At 39.9% G+C, this 15,368-nt stretch overlaps 1 protein-coding gene across 1 annotated transcript in view; it reads right to left on the bottom strand.

Moving 5' to 3' along the window:
• Nucleotides 1-15,368, bottom strand: part of PHLPP1 (PH domain and leucine rich repeat protein phosphatase 1) — a gene marked incomplete at its 5' end in the record, with an annotated part of 204,807 nt that overhangs the window by 61,498 nt on the left and 127,941 nt on the right. The window lies entirely within an intron of this gene.

The following is a 15,368-nucleotide window of genomic DNA, read 5'->3' as shown; positions in this document are numbered from 1 at the left end:
ACTAATTATGCAATACCATTTATTAAATAAAGCATCCTTTTCAAAATCCATTCAATTTAAATAAATGTCACACCCTAGCGGAAGAGAGAAGGAAAAGAAAAAGCTTGGTGTTGGTCAAATAAAATAGAAATATCTGGGTAAAAAGAAGTTACATTTACTTTTTGTTTCTCTTTCCTTTTTTTCCAAGAGAATGTATAAAATCAAGTGCCTGTGTTTTTGTTCTTCCTAGGAGCAAGCCCACCTTGTGGTTTTGAGACACTAAAATGCTTGAAATGAAATGATTAGTTTGACAGAGCAACGTTTTTTATCTTTAGAAAGACAACTGTTGGGACGGGCAAAAAAGTACATTGAAAAATGTGTATTGAATGCACTTACTCTCAAGAAGCCTATTGAAGTCAATGAATGAGAGAGACATCAGTCAGTAATGTGCTTGATTTATCTTCCACGCACTCCTTAAATCCTGATTCCTTCAGTGTGGAACTTCACTGGCTCGTGAACGTAGTCCCACAGCCATGTTTCAATAGTTTTGTTCCAATTCAGGTATAAGATCGAGCAACTTGTATGTGCTATCACAGTTACGCAAGAAAACAAAACAATCTGTGCAAGACTTAAAAGGCTCTCTCATGGATGCAGAATGAAGGAAAGAATGCCTTTTGCCCTATATTGCCCTTGGACCTGTCTGTGGCTGCGGTGGCATGAGAAACATCTTAATTGCTGGGTCTGCTTCAGAGTTGCTGGGAACACCTACGCCTCAGAAGGCATGACTCAACTCCGTTCAGCTCTCACACTGCTCTCCACACCCCCACTGCCCTGGGATTGAACTCTATCGCCGACATCTCCGTTTCTTGGTGCAGCATTTTTTCCTGATGTCCCTTTACAATGTCTGAAATGAATGCACATGAACTTATGTCTGCCATTCTGTTCCAAACAATTCAGCATCTCCATTTGTGCAGCAATGATTTCACTTTGCAATCCACCAGCCTCCTTTCCAGTGAGCACCTGCCAGGGTCTTCTGGGAGGTTCAATCGCACAAATGCTAATGGGGCACATGACCAGCTTCTCAACACTCAAGCCAAAACAAACAGAAACCATCTCATCTTAAGCCTAGCCATCATAAATGACTTTCCATAAAGCAAAATAAGCATAAAACCTTCCCTTAGGACTAAGGAAACAAAAATAAACATTCATATTTTACTTGGATAAAAATGAAGATTTACAACCACAAAAAGATTTGAGCAAAATTTTCTTAATTGCTGCAGATGTTAAAAAACAGAATAAGTATACCAAAGCTACAACTGATAGACATAATTTTTCTGAAATAATAATCAAGAAAATCAAGAACACTCAGTGTTGGCAATAATTATAGTGGACATATTGCTGTAAAGGCGAATTAAAGCATTCCCTAAAGAGAGGAAATTTTATTTTAATCCCCCTTTTAAAATAATTCCAACAGGAGACACTTATTGGTTCCCTACTTTGTACCAGACCCTAGGCTAACCGAATCCTATATACATAACAGTCAATGCAGGAAAGGGGAGGGGCCGTGCAGGCGCAGGTTCCCATGAATCAAGTACATTCTATACAGAAAGTCACTCCAAATCATGAGATAGCAATCTTGTGGAAATAGCAGTCACTAGATGCAGAGTAACTCTGCACCATCTAATTAATGAAAACAATGTCATAGCAGCATAAATCTGTCATTTTCTGACTCTGATAAACTGGCAATATACTAATGATAAAAAAGACAAGAAATATGTTATCATGTTACAGTTAAACATCTCTCTTATGAAATGGATTCTTTACCAATTTATCCATGACTATATTTTTTCATTTTCTCATCAACAGATGTGCTACAGCTGGCCAATTTAGTTGCAATACTGTTCAAAGGGTGTTTCGTATTAACCACCACACTAGTAGCACAAATAACAAAAATGTAAAAAGAAAACTCCTATAAAAGGCAACAGATCACTATTTCCACTCCTCTTTTCAAAGTAAAGAAGATCCACATAGTATACTTGGATAAAATCCCAGCTGAGTCATACAGGGATATATAAAAATGAAAACCGGACATCTCTATCACGGATATTAGATTATCAAAGGAGAAAGTGAGTATAAGCTAAAGCCATGGATAAAAATCATGTCATGAAAATGTGCTTAGCTATGATAGCTTAAGCTCATATCGGAAATAGCCCAGGCATATCTGGTGATTAAACAGAAAAAAAAAGTCTAATACCCAAAACTTTACTAGGTATACAGAAGTCTGAACCTAGGACTGAACCATTCATTCACCAAACATTTTCTGAGTTCTTATTGTGCACAAAGGTGTGTGAAGCATGCAAACATGGACTGGGCATGGTTTTTACCCTCCAAGAACTTGAAGCAGTTTGGGAGCAAAGATGCCATAACATAAAGCAGAAGATGAAACTTACTGGGGGGAAAAATCATGACTGTTTCCAGAAGAGAACACTCACTTTTATCTAAGGGATCTGAACAGAGTTCAACAGGCAGATGGAGACTGGAAGAGAGAGCATTCAAAGAGAACAGGGTGGTGTGACTTTCTCAAATTTAAGCATGCACTGTTAAAAATGCAGATCTTCAGACCCCCTCACCAGAGGTTCTGATTCAGCAGGTCTAGAATGAAAACCAGGTTCCTGTTTCCTAAACCCCCCAGGTAATTAGCATGCAAGCATCTCATGAATCATACTGTCAGATACACTGATTTGGAGGGCAAAAACTCCAGGATGTATTTGGGAAACAGTAAGCAAACTATTTTGTTACGCAAAGAACTCTGTAGTTGTCAAGGACACTTAGAAACTAATCACAGAGCACCTTGAATTCTAGAGGAAGACACTGCAATTTACCTGTGAAAATTTTTGAGTAGCAGAGTGACATAATCTTTCCTACGATGCATGGATTTGTATATCACATAAATCAAATAACATCTCCTCTTCCCTGGCTGAACTTCCCACACACAGAGCCCACACACACATCACACACATCACACACACACAGCCCACACACACATCACACACACACACACACACACACATCACACACATACACAAACACACACACACACAGCCCACACACACATTCACACACACACACAAACACACACACACATCACACACACACACACACATCCTCTCTCTCTGTAGGTAAAGAGTGCATTCTGACAGAAAAATGTAAGAACTATTTGGAAACTCAGACTTTCCCTAAGTCTCTCTCGTTAATTATCTGTCCCAAAAACATCACTAGGGAGGGATGGGTGTGCCCTGCTTTCGAGAGGTCAGTCAAATATCCTGCCAGTTGGAGCATCGAAACCCTAACCACCCATGGGAAATGACCACAGGCATGTGACTCCTCCCATTCAGAACTCTATTACTATGGAGAGCATGGTGAGTGACATCAAAATTACCGGCGTTCTTAGGGAAAACAGAAACTCGTGGGTCTTTAATTTTCAGAAGTTACACATGGGGGTGCAGAAGGAGCTGTGATGAGAAAGAGGAGAAAGGGAGAAAGAGGAGCATTACTGCTTTCCATCAGTGTTCTCACTCTGGCAACCAAAGAGTTATTTCAGAAGTCATGAGTAATGATGTTAACCATGCTCCTAAGTTCCAAGCGATGGTGACACTCCCCCAGCAACAACTGCACAATAAGCATCTGCTGGCCCTCTGACTGCATGCTTATCACTCTCCCCTAAGACCCACATGGAGGGAAAAGTTGGTTATCATGCGAATACCATGTTTAACGTTAAACTCTTGCAGTCAAGTTAGAGCTGAGAGGGTCCAGACAGAGCTCAATTAAAACAAACAGAAGAATGGAATTGGCCAGAATACAATAACCTCACTGGAATTAAGCCAAGGCTTCTGAAGATCCCGCCCCACATTTTATTTAAGGGGAGAAAAAATGTTAAAGAACATCTTAAAGAATCCCCAAAAGCCAATAGTGCAAACTGTAATTTAGTACAGTCTGCCTGATAAATAAATCTTTTGTCTCTCTCTGAACTCTCCCTTCTAAATGCACTGTAGAGAGAGGAAGAAAACAGGCTATTATTGCCAGAAATGAGGTTAGGAGCCACCGAGGAGAGAACCCAAGGCTACACTATCTCAGCGCCTCAAGCACCAACTAAAGGCTTTCCTTTGATCAAAGGCTCAGGGAAGGAAAATGGAAATTGTGTGAAATGGAAAGCTTCCCAAGAGGATCAAAATTCCATCTAAAAGCAAAGCTGTATAAGAAAGGAACTTACAGTGGGGGGAGGGGTTAACTGAAAGAAGGGCATTCCATACAGTCCATGACATTCCTTAAACATGTGGCAAGCCCCCCTCCAACCCCTCAGCGGTGAAATTCCTTCCCAGGGATCTCTCTACCCCTAGCAGCACTTGGATTAAGTGTTTCTTCTTTAATACATCGGGGCTTGTGCTTGTGCTTCAGCAGTTGGCACCTCCTGTTTGCTTGTAATGTTTTTTACATGGCAGATCATCTGCAAAGAAGCTGACTTTGTTTTGTTCTAAGTACTGCAGCTTCAAGTCTGGCAAATGAGCTGCAAAAACATTTCAGCATGCTAGTCCTGCTTCCCTATGCTAATGCAGCAGCTCGATCTCCATTTAAAGTGAGTTTTCAGAAATTAATGACAAAAACAAAAATTACAATCTCTTTCTATAAAAACCTGGGAATGTGAACTCTTGGTGAGGATAAGTAATTACAAGAGTAACTCCACATGCCAGATCCCCGAAAGAACAGAGTAGGAAATAAGGTCAGGTTTTCCACTCCATGGGGACTAAAAATGTAGAAAATCACGCTTTCTAAGAAGAAAGGAAGGTACTTAATAAATTCCAGGCATAATTGTGAGGTTCTCAGTGCTCATTTCTTCAAAACCTTCATTCTACTACACCCACATACTTGGACATCCAACTCAATCTCACTCCTTTCTCCACACCCCTCCCCATCTACCTTATTCTTTTCAGCTAAAACAAATTTCACATCTAATTAGAGCTCAAGTCACTGCTTTCCTCCAAGTCTTTAATTAACTCTCTCCTTGACCCAAAGGTAATCTTTATCTTATGTTAGGTGATACTATACTCACTTTATACCAGAGCCTATAAGGCACAATATCATGCACTTACTCCTAAATTCCTTGAAACTGATCTCTGGGAGCCATAAAATATAATGCAATTGATCAACAATCATTCTGAATGTCTACTGTCCCCTTAAAATAGTAATCTCAAGCACTAAATACATGAAATGGTCCCACTGTTCAAAGCATTTTTGGATGCTCTCTTCTGAATGGGTCATATTCTTCTGATTATCATTAGTGGTGGGAAAACTAGCAATTCAATTCAACGAATATTTATTAAGGGGCCATATATAAAGTACATTGATTATGAAGAAAGCTAACAATTCAGGAAATAAATAGGTCACATGGAACTGAAATAAACAAAAGCTTCAAGAAACAAAAATCATTACAAATATGCTCTGAAGGGTGGGGAGGATTCAACAGGTGCAGCCTGGGTTTTACACATATGAAGTCAGGAGCATCGTCCTCCTTGCAGGTTGAACCTGAGATATGTTTAGAGAACGGTGAACATACCCACAGATTTTTTTCTAAAGCTACCATCTCCATTTCCAACTTGAATCTGTTCCTCTGTAATGTTTTCTGCATCATCTCACTATGCAGGCTGCCTTCTCATCTCACCTTCATCCAAAGAGAAATATAAAAAGTGATAAATTACCAGTCTCACTTCTACTAATACTTTTTGCAACTAATACTTTTTGCAAAGAAGTTGCTACTAATACTTTTTGCAAAGAAGTGGGGTGTATGTAACACAGAGCTGGAAAACGCAATTCCCACCACCATTCATACACATATGTTCATTTGCCAAGACCTGGCCACAGGTCCTTCCTCTGAGGAAAAACTGACTTCTGCCCTCTAGGAATTCAAAGCCAGGCAAAGCAGACAATAATAAATACAGAAGACAGTGAAGAAAAAAAAGGGGACAGGCTGAAGTAAACTCTTTCTTTATGGTATCTACACTGTAAGTCACCCAGGCAAACATAAATGTAACCTCAAATATTTAAAAATTGAGGCAACAGTGCTATTCCTAGGCATTATGTCCTTATTAAAACTGACAAGCAGAGAGGACCCAAGATGGCACCATAGGTAAACACCGGAAATTGCTGCCTCGCAACCACTTCAAAAATACAACTAAAAGACAAAACGGACATCATCCAGAACCACAGGAAGGCTGGCTGAGGGGAAATTCTACAACTAGAAGGAAAGAGAAAAGCACACTGAGACTCAGAGGAGGTGCAGAAGTAAAGTGCAGAGATACGGAGGCGCACGTGGAAAGGGCTGGCAACTGAGGACATGGTTGTCTTTTTCAATCGGGAGGGAGTCTTAAGCTCCCGACTGCTCTGAACACCAGTTCCAGGTGAGTCTCTGGGGACCCAAACTCATATGGGGAGAAGCTGGACTGTCTGGCATCGGTCAGAACTTGAGGGCGGCTTTCTCTCAGAGGTGCTTGAAGCTATTACCGGGACACTGAGACCTGGGGCCTCTTAGGTCAGGGCTGAGGATCAACCATAGCTGCTTGCTCCGCCCTGTTGATTCCCTGAGACCCCACCCCACCCAAGTTGTGTGCAGAGGCTTTTGCATATGAAAGGCCTGGCCCTTTGCAATCTGAAAATTACCTAACAAACTGCAGCTGGGTCAGAGAGACCCAGAACATCCCAAAGAAGGCCCAAGGCCCCACAGCAGCTTGCATTGCTTCACAGTTGGGCCTCATCTGGGCACCTCCAAACCCCAAACAAAGAAGAGGAATCTGCAGATCTCTCCATAGTTCCTGCTGGGTAGCCTCAGGCAGAGGCTAAATTAGCACCTCCTTAGAGATCCAAGAGCCAGTGTACCCAGTGGTCAGAGTGGACTATCCAGATTACAACTCCTCAGATCCATAAGGGACACACTCAGGGGGAAGGCTCAGTGAGCACCAAAGCCCCACCCACTGAAGCAAGTCTTGCCCCATAAGGGTGTCTCCAGCACAGAAGATCTCCTCCTACCATAGACACAGCTGATTCTCACAGCCAATTGGCCTGGAGGTCAATTCCTCCCAGCGATACCTACAACAATCAAGGCTTAACTACAACAAGACTGTGCACAAAGCCCACAAAGGGGTGCACCAAGAGTGTCCACCTCAGGTAATTGGGGAGGCTGAGCCACTGGACCCTATAGGACACCTAGCACACAAAGCCACTCTACCAACACAGGGAAGCAGTCAAAATGCGGAGACAAAGAAATAGGTCACAAATGACAGAAATGGATGAAAGCAAACTACTGGATATAGAGTTCAAACCACACTTATAAGGTTTTTCAAGAATTTTCTAGAAACTGCTGATAAATTTAGTGAGACCCTCAAGAAATCTAGTGAGACCCTTGAGGATATGGAAAAGGACCAACTAGAAATTAAGCATACACTGACTGAAATAAAGAATATTATACAGAGTTCCAACAGCAGACTAGAGGGCCACAGGAATCAAGTCAAAGATTTGAATTACGAAGAAGCAAAAAACACCCAACCAGAAAAACAAAAAGAAAAAAGAATCCAAAAATATGAAGATTGTGTAAGGAGCCTCTGGGACAACTTCAAGCATACCAACATCCAAATTATAGGGGTGCCAGAAGAAGAGAGAGAGCAAGATATTAAAAACCTATTTGAAGAAATAGTGACAGAAAACTTCCCCTACCTGGTGAAAGAAACAGACTTACAAGTCCAGGAAGTGCAGAGAACCCCTAACAAAAGGAATCCAAAGAGGACCACACCAAGACAAATCATAATTAAAATGCCAAGAGCAAAAGACAAAGAGAGAATCTTAAAAGCAGCAAGAGAAAGACAGTCAGTTACCTACAAGGGAGTACCCATATGACTGTCAGCTGATTTCTCAACAGAAACTATGCAGGCCAGAAGGGAGTGGCAAGAAATATTCAAAGTGATGAATACCAAGAACCTACAACCAAGATTACTTTACCCAACAAAGCTATCATTCAGAATTGAAGGTCAGATAAAGAGCTTCACAGATAAGGAAAAGCTAAAGGAATTCATCACCACCAAACCAGTATTATATGAAATGCTGAAAGGTATCCTTTAAAAAGAGGAAGAAGAAGAAAAAGGTAAAGATACAAATTATGAACAACAAATACACATCTATCAACAAGTGAATCTAAAAATCAAGTGAATAAATAATCTGATGAACAGAATAAACTGGTGAATATAATAGAATCAGGGGCATAGAAAGGGAGTGGACTGACTATTCTCAGGGGGAAAGGGGTGTTGGGGTGCGGGAAGAGAATGGACAAAAATCGTACACTTATGGATGAGGACAGTGGGGGGGGGGGTGGTAAGGGCAGAGGGTGGGGTGGGAACCGGGTAGAGGGGATCTATGGGGGAAATAAGAGGAACAACTGTAATAATCTGAACAATAAAGATTTAATTTTAAATAAATAAATAAAAGACTGAAAAAAAAAACCCTGACTATTGCATAAAATATTGTGAAACTATAAGGCACAATAGTAACAAATAATAACAAAATTCAGTATCTAAACGAGAATGTTTTAACGCTGATGGTGGTACATCTTCCTTTTTGTGTGTGTGCCTATTGAAGAATCACATATGGTAGACACACACTAATAATTCTATAGCCATACAGACACACATGACTAAGTAACTTGAAATATCAACTTCTACCTAAAGTTAGTAATCCTCCTATTAAAAAAAATAAACTCAATTCCTAGAACTTGCTGGGACCTCTAGCTGACCTAGCTTTGTTTCTCTTATCAATTCACTTACAAAGAGCAAGAGCTGGGAGGCAGATCCACCTCCTATATTAATGGATGAAAATGATAAACAACCACCAGCCATCAAACACAACTAAAACATAACCAATTTCTGATAGTAATGATTTTATAATTCCCAACACATAGAAGCAATTTAAGTGTGTGTATTTTAATTATTATCTATCAAATACTTATTAAAACATAGGCTTATCTCTAAAAGTGGTAGGAAGAAGTGATGAGTAAATTAAAATTACCTAAAATGAAGACATTTAAGTTCAACTTAAGTGGCAAACTTGACAAATACCATGGATGAAGCTGCCAGGAATGCAGATATACAAATTATTACGATCAAACATCGCTTCTGAGTTTGCTCTCTGCACTGCTGTTTGCACACATTGTGCGGGAAGAGGTCTCTGATCTAGGAAGACTTACAAACTCTAGGACCTGCGATACAATGTTACTTCTCCTGACACTTTAATGAACGATCAATGTGAAAGAGCTAGATTTGTCAGCACAGCAAAACGTCTGAACACCAATATAATTTAGTATGAATTAGTTCACACTGCTCTGATACAGTATTAAAAACAATAAAGATAAGACATGGACAGGACCCTTAAGCCAGCAAAAAGTTTCTGTCTTCATTGACTTTACAAAGAAACTTTCACTAAAAATAATTCTCAATTGCAAATAATAATCTTTGTACTAATACCAGCTGGGTCATCTAAATGGAGATATAGTTAATATATAAATACTAATAAAAGAGAGATAAATAATGCATTATAATTATTAGTGACATAATCAGGAAAGAACCCATTAAAACTACCAAAAATTACTGATTCTGCCTCTACTCTATTTTGAAAACTAACTTGAAGAGTTCCAATGCCAATAAAGGAAAAACAAACAGTGGTGGCTCCAAGAACAGCGTTTTCCCTCTGAAACCGCTGACCTGTGTGTGTACATCAGCATGCCATCTTTCCAGATTTAGAATGCTGCTGCAAATACCAGTTTAAATGTTCTGTGAAAATAGCTCATTCGTTTAAAGTGAGAATTTGCCATAGGAAGCAAAATTAAGGGGCTATGTAGTTAAGAGAAAAAGTCTCAGAATGCCTGCCTGTTAGAAATGTACTGTACCTAAAAAGTTTCTCCCTGGGCATTTGCCCTAACATTGTAATCTAAATATTCATTCCTTGAGACTTAGGTAAAACATGAAAATAAATTATCCTTTGGAAACTCTCTAACCTGTTCCCTGTGAAACGTACACTGGATTAGCACTAATTCTTTAAACATACAAATAAAAATAAGAAATTAGATAAATGGCATATTCTCAAAACTGCATACTAACTGCATGAATATAAAACTACAGGAATGTTCTTTGGAGTATAAATATGAGTTTTTAAAATTTAAGTCCCTAGCATTAAACGTATGTGTGTATGTCTGTGCATAGTCACATACATTTGCACACTTATTACTCTGAAACATAGCAAGAAACCTTTCTTGGATAATGCAGGTGGGGGCCAAAAATCTTAGAGAAGCATGTGGTGGAAAAGAAACTGGTTTAAAGCATCGGATTTCCAAAGGGCAGTGCTACAGCAGCTGCACCAGTTGCTCAGCCCCCACCTACCAAGTTCCCTCAGCATATCCCCCCCCCCCATATTAATGTTTATTGTATGTAACATTATTATATTCAAGATCATTTTTCTTGATATAAAAAAAAGCAAAAAAACAAGCAACAGAAACCTTTGCAGTAATATTCTGTCAATATAGGTACTGGTAAAATTGATCTATTCTTTTTGTAAACCCAAATTATACACTCATATTTGTGCCTTTTCTATGTTTTTCTGTTATACTTCTACAAAAAAAAAAATTCAAAAGGTTACATAAGGAGGTGTCAGACCCCATATTCTTTCCCCAATTCCAGAAGGAAACAGTTTATTCCCCAGAAGAAAGTGAACCAGAGAGTTCTGGGCTCAAAGATATTAGGATCATAGAAAACACTGCTCTGCAAACAAGGAGATCAAATAAAAATCCACATGCTAAGTCTTGAGATTCCAGTTCTCTTTCCTGTTCAGCTTCCCGAATCTTGGCATGCACTGACTGCCCAGAAAAGACCAAAGGATTCCTCTCCAGTAAAACTGGCATGCCCTAGGGAAAAGATCCACAGACACTGTCTTTGGAAGTTTCCCAATGAAATCACAGGCTTGCCCTGACAGCCCTCATAATGAAGCTGTATGGTGGAGAAGCCCCGCCCACTGTCCAAGGCACCAGATTCACTTTTCTGTGACTCACCATTAAATAGGAACAGAGAGCTAATGATCACCAAGCAGTTCACTCAAATTTCTAACAAAAAAGTCAGGCACCTATACAAACAGGGAAAAAAGAGTCAAGATAGTGCAAGAAGGAAGTAAATAAGTAAATAAACTGTCCTCAGAAAGAGAAAAAAATGCACCCATGGAAAAAATAATAGAATGCTATTAAAATGCAAACAAATTAAAACAAGAATGATCTCTTAGAAAACAAAGACAGCAGAAATTCAGATAGGTTAAAACAAAATAGAAAAAACCTGTCAAGAAGTAGAAAAGGCATTAAGACAGAGATAGGAAAATTAGAGAATTAGAGGACAAACAACGAGGTCCTACGTAACTAAAAGGAATTCAAAGGAAGAAAGGAGAAAACCAAGGGGGAGAAAATCACCAAAAAACATAATGAGAAAGTTCCAGAACTGAAGGACATAATTTTTCAGATCAAGTGTTCATCATAGAGGCTGAAATAAGGAGTGTCATGAAAAGAAGATCCTAAAATCCTTTGGGGGTTGTTAATTTTAAAAAAGAGAACAAAAGATGGATCACTTACAACACTTTTTAACAGGAACTGTAGAAGCTAGAAAACAATGGCTTACTGGCTTCAACATTCTGAGGAAACATGTTTTCCTCTCTAGAAGTCAGCCAAATCATCAATCAAGGGTGAAAGAAAAACCATTTTCAGTTATACAGTGTCTAATAAATTTGCCCCCACATCCCCTTTCTCAGGAAGATCCTAGAAGACATTCCATTAAAAAGAGGGAGTAAACCAAGAAAAAAATCATAAGACATAGGAAAACTAGGGATCCCACAAAGGAGAGACAGCAGGGAATTCCCAGGAAAATGGCAAAGGTATTCCCAGGACAACAGCTATGCAAGGACTGACTAGCTCCAGCTCGCAGAGGGAAGCCTGTCCCTGAAGAGGTGCGAAGGAGAGGGGCATAATGCTGCCAGAAAGCTCAGGACACTGGAGGAAAAGGAAAGCACACCAGTGAAAAGGAGGAGCAGCACACAACAAAGGAAATGGAATCACTGCATTTAAGTGCCTTAGCTGTGAATCATGGTTCCATGTTCAAAAGAATGTCAACCCTCCAATGCCAAGTCAACTAAAAATTAATACCTATACACAGCATGGGGAAGCAGCAGTTTCTGCATGGGGGGCAGGGGGGGGGTGAGACATATGTAAGAGAGTTGAAGTCTCACCTTCCATTGTAATATGTCAGCATGTAATGTCCAATAATGAAAAAATTTTAAAGAGCAGTATATACATAATATTTCAGAAGATGGAGGAAAAGAGCAAAAAGACTCAAAGGTGGTTGCCTGGGGAGCAGGACTTAGGCGAAAGGATAGGCTGGAGTTCTATGCACCTATTCTTACTATGGGTCTTATTGCTTGTTAAAAAAAATTTTTTTAATCTGTATAGGCTATTAGTTTGATGAGGAAAATGTTTAAATTTTTAAAAATTCAGAACAGTAGGTAAGAAAAGTAGAGAGAATGAACTGCAGTGGGAAAATGACAGCAAGATAACCAGTCTCCAGGCTCCTGCAGAACTCTAGGTGAGAGCAGGGAAGTGCTTCCTCTGATAGCTGGTGGACAGGGGCTTGCTGAGGGGTGGGGAGCACAGGAGACAGGGGGATGGGTTTGAAAGATATTTATTTACTTGGGGGGAGGGGTTAGAAAGATATTTATAGGTGGAGAATCAAAGATAATGGGAGACAATCAGGAGACTGAAAGAACAGGCAAGGCGATGGCACAAATATCTTCTACCCTCTAGGTATTTACTTAATTAGTCCACAAATGCTGGCTCCTTGGGAGCATCATATCCTTTCCCTCCTCCCCAAGAATACAGAAGCATTCTGATTTGCCTTTTGTTTAGGTTAAAATTTTTGGTAATTATGAAATATACAAATAGAAAAATACAGAAAATAGGAATGATCATCCAAGTACCAACTTTTCAGCTTTTTCAAATATTAATATTTTGTCATATTTGCCGTTAATGTCTGTCATATTTACCACTAATTTTTTTAAAGAAAGAAACATTATGGACATAGCTGAAACTCTCTTCAAACCATTCCCTAATCCCATCACCAATCTGCCTCCCATAAGATGACCACTAACCTGAATTTGGCATTTAAAATCTCCATCTACCTCATGCCTAAAATAAGAGCACTGGTTTGCATGAATTCTAACACCGTTCTCTATTCTGAGACACCAGGATTCAATAGTATGAGACAAAGTTCTTGATGTTCTGTAATGAAGTGCAAAAACCTATATATACTGCTGTAAAACACACAAAAATATTTCAAAATAATTTCCAAACTCAAAGCAGACCAAATCATAATGTGACCCTTTGGCAAAACAATCATAGTAACTTTATTATAGTAGTGTCAGTAAATATTATAATCAATGCATAGGGCATACGAAAACCTACGTTCAGGATTTTGCTGTGCTTTCCTTTCATCATACCTTTCTGCTCCAAGGAAGAATAAGGAAGTGCTGGAACATAATATTCTTACTGCAGTTCTGACTGCCTGTGTAATTAATTCAATGTAGCGCCAAACTGTCCCAGCTGTCATTGACTTCTTCTCTAGCAGGTGATCACAGCAAAAAGATTTTTAAAAATTTCTAATGCCAGTGTTACTTAAAATTGTCCTTGATGCAAGGAAGTTATTTGTATTACATCTCAACCTGTGAGTCGATAACTTTATTTTCTGGGTGATAACATGGGAAGTACATACTTCTGTATACTAGAGCATGAAGGTCATCTCAAGGAGAACACTTGTACGATTATTCAAGCTGTGAGCCAAACAAGCCACTATGTTTATGGAATACCACTTTTACTTGAAAGAATAACTGACAAACTCATTATTTAGACTTGGGTATCTGGCAGACACTTCCTCTACAATGAAGGGAAAAGGTCAATTCAGGAAAAATAACTGACAGTATTTGCTGCCAAGGGACAGCTTTACACTTTCAATTGAAAATTAAAATTTTGGAAAACTTGTTTCCACCGTGAGCTTGACAACATTCCAACACAAATATTTTTCTGATGAGATGTGTGGTAATATTAACAACTGTGATTTCTTAAAACTGCAAAATGAAATGTGTTAACATTTGGAATATCTGTATTACCTAACGAACCAGTATTTTTCAAATGACCAATACATAATGCAGTAAATGATGCATGGGCAAAGACTTATTCAAAGTGCGAGAAAAACCAATAGAGCCTAATGTAAAACAATTTTAAAAGTTCACTAATAGGGTCTTAGATTGTACATTGGAACTAACATTTAAGAAATGATTGCTTGTCAAGTTTTGGGATAGTATTAAAAGAATATTCACAATTATAAAAAATGACCATTAAAATACTCTTCCCTTTTCCTACATATCTGCCCAAACTTTGTAATAAGCATTTATTGAATTACTAGAGGCCTGGTGCATGAAATTCATGCACGGGGGGAGGGGGTCCCCTTAGCCCAGCCTGCACCCTCTCCAATCCAGGACACGTAGGGGGACATCCCTCTCACAATCCTGGACCGCTGGCTCCTAATCGCTCACCGGCCTGCCTGCCTGATCGCCCCTCACTGCCTCTGAGTGCTGGCCTGATTGCCTCCAACTGCCCCCCCCGCCCCCGCCAGCCTGGTTGTCCCCAACTACCCCCCCATTGGTCTAGTCACTCCTCACTGACCCCCCTGCCAGCTTAATCACCCCCAAATGCCCTGCCACAAGTGTGGTCACCCCCAACTGCACCCCTCTGCCGGCCTGGTCGTTTGTAACTGCCCCCTCACCCCACGTCGACCTGGTCACCTCTTACTGCCCCCTCTGCCAGCCTGGTCGCCTTTAACTGCCCCCCCCCCCCCGCGTCTGGTCGCCCCCAACTGCCTCCCCTGCTGGCCTGGTCGCCCACTCAGCCTGCTATTCAGTCATTTGGTCATCCCTCACTAAACCCCCTGCCAGCCTGGTCACCCCATGCAGCCTGCTTGTTCAGTCGTTTGGTCATCCCTCACTAACCCCGCTGCTGGCCTGGTCATAGGCAGCCATCTTGTGAGGGCATGAGAGTTAATTTCCATATTACCTCTTTATTATATAGGATTCTTCCTGGAATTAAAAATCATAAACACATAATCACAATGACTAATTATCATAGTTTAATCTCTGAGCACTATCGGTCATTTAAGAACAAGTGAACCATTCACTATTTAAGTTACATCCTTCTGCAATTATAGTCTCATGTATTTACAACA

This window comes from Myotis nattereri (genome assembly GCF_964212035.1).
Source record: "Myotis nattereri genome assembly, chromosome: 8".
Lineage (NCBI taxonomy): Eukaryota > Metazoa > Chordata > Mammalia > Chiroptera > Vespertilionidae > Myotis > Myotis nattereri.
The sequence above is the reverse complement of the archived record's forward strand: the minus strand, read 5'-3'. Positions and strand labels throughout refer to the sequence as shown.